Source organism: Euprymna scolopes, chromosome 2 (genome assembly GCF_053919585.1).
Source record: "Euprymna scolopes isolate OS-2025 chromosome 2, ASM5391958v1, whole genome shotgun sequence".
NCBI lineage: Eukaryota > Metazoa > Mollusca > Cephalopoda > Sepiida > Sepiolidae > Euprymna > Euprymna scolopes.
Window position 1 is genome coordinate 6,192,194 of NC_136483.1, and position 2,936 is coordinate 6,195,129.

Below are 2,936 nucleotides of genomic sequence, written 5' to 3' on the forward strand. Positions count from 1 at the left end.
GTGATTGGTCAATCCCGATCCCCAGTGTCTATAAGTAGAATCTACCAACTTTTTAAAACTTATACTGCTTATTATATCCAAAATCAAAACCATGTACATGCATATATATATATATATATATATATATATATAAATATATATATAAATATATATATAACAATAATAATTTTTAAATGCCTACATACACTTTTGTTTCACCCTTTCGGTAATAATCAGTGCAGGCTCTCACGATTACAGCAGTCGGGAGATTCATTCCCGGCCACGAAGTCATTTCTGACTCCATTAGCAAAGCACAAATCACACAGACAACTTTAACCGCTATAAATATCGTTGAAATTTAAAAAAATTATTATTAAATGTCACGACGTCCGTCCATAGTGATCTAACGATAATTCCATCATGATCTGCGCATGCGAACTTAAGTAACCAAATTTCTTTTCAAATTTAAAGTGCTCAACAATAAGAACCGAGTTCTTAAAGGGGGTGACACACATACATACATACATACATACATACATACATACATACATGTATATATATATATATATATATATATATATATATATATATTCAAGCACGTCTGATTGAACACGAAAGAGTTAATCTTTTTTCCAATTTTCCTGGATACTGTTTCAATTCACAGAACGATATTTTTTATTTTAGTTGGCTATGTATATAATGGCGCTCAAAAGTGGTTGTGATGCTATATTCTTCTCAAGCGTTTTCGATCGGTGCATCTTACAGTCATCCGACATAAGAAATATCTAACTTAATAATACTAAAACTCGATATTTTAACAATTGCACACGACGACTAAAATTACTAGAAGCCATACTAATAAAAAAATACAACTCCTTTTTAACTGGATCTCATTTAACACCGGGAGAAATATACTAACCATGCTTGAATAATCACTTGCTGTCTACATTCGCATATATATATATATATATATATATATATATATATATATATATATATATATATATATATATATATACAGGGTGTCCATAAAGTTCGTGTGCACTTAAAAAAATTATAACTTTATTTATATTTGCGATAGAAATAATCTGTAAAAAATGTTATAAAGTTTCATGTATCAAGTTTTAAGTATAGTTATTGAATATTTTTTCACCAGAAAATTCGTAACAATTTTTAGATAAGTATACAATAAGTAAAACATATTTTCTTTTGTTTTTCAGAATCAATTTGATCCCATGGCTTCAATTGAGGAAAAAGTAAACTGTGTCCTTTGGTTGGCTGAATTGGAATCTACTGTTGCTGTACAAATACAATAAAAAAGCGCCTCATAGGAACACCATTGTTAAATGGATGAAAAAATTTAAAGAGACAGGCTCTGTCCATGATAAACGACGGTCTGGAAGGCCATGTGTCAGTGACGGAAGTGTTACTTCCATAGAAGAATCCTTTACTGCAAGTCCAAGAAAGTCTGTAAGACGGGCATCCTTGGCGCGCGGGCTGCCAAAGTCTACTGTGCATAAGATTCTGCGGGCAAAACTTCATATGAAAGCTTACAAAATTCAATTACATCAACATTTGTTAGAAGAGGATTATTATGCACGGCTAACTTTCTGTCACCAGTTCAATGAAAAACTTTGCAATGATGATGCATTTGTGAGTACTTTACTGTTTTCTGATGAAGCAACATTTCACATTAGTCGCAAGGTTAACAGGCATAATTGCCGAATTTGGGGAACTGAAAACCCAAATGAAACTGTATGTACACACACACACACACACACACATACACACACACACACACACATATATATATATATATATAAAATGGGTTAAGAAATTCCAACGAAAGAAAGATGTATATTTAAATAAGGGGGTGGTCACCAACAATGTGTATTTTTTAACATTATTTTATTATTTCATGTCTTGGTTTTTCATTGAAAATTATGTTTAGATCATTGAAATAATGTTTTTAAATCATTGAAATCGTTTTTAACGCGTTTCAGACGTTCTGTGAAGCGTCCTCTTCAGAAATTTTTAAAAATGCTTAGAATATATTCAAGATGTGTTGAAGATGTAAAAAGAACATTTTCGTAGTTCATTTGAAATGTTTCCGAGAGGTGGGAACGTGTAAGTGAATCTACTTTTCATTGGAATGTTCAATTTTTATTACTGTTTTATTGGGTTGTGGTCACTGCTGTCTTATGTTTCTCTTTCTCTCTCTCTTTCTGTTTGTGTTTTTATTTATCTTTCTTTGTTTCTTCTTATTTTTTTCCTTTAGGGTAGGATGTGTGTGTTTTCTTTTATTGGTTTGAAGAATGTGTGTACTGTTTTATAGTATTATGAATTTATTTGCTTCCCTAGGAAGGTAACTGTGATCCAAGGTCGTTACTAATGTGTATGGGTGAGAAGGAGGGAGACCAGCTCCTCTGAAATAAAGGTAGAGGGGGGTTTCATTCAATTTTGATATTTATTTTTGGATTCTTAGATTTTAGTATTGTGAGTTTTTGTTTCAGTCTTAGACTGTTCGGGCATTCTTAACATTATGTTTGTTTAGATAAAGAAGTGTATTTATAAATCTATAGAGAGGGGATTTTTAATGTTTCTATTAATTTGTCTTCCTATGTGGGTATGGCCAGACCCAGGATCGGTTCCTAGTATGGGGAAGATCTCGTTCCCCAGAGGGGAGGAGCCGCTTGGATGGGTTTAGGTATGGGAGAGGGGATGATAGAAGAGATGATAGTTATCTCAGTCATTAGAGATTTCTCCTCCACTGACAAGGGGGGAGCGAGGTGTTGGAACAGATATTACACTATGGTTCTAGGAGTTTCCTAGTGTTGTTGGTTTCGAGGTTAAGTAGGGGTGGTATTGTTCAGTGTGTTGTATTAGACGCAGGGATGTTATGTATGTGTTTGGTTGTATGCGCGCGCGCGTGTGTGTTTTAATGTGTCGGTTCTGAT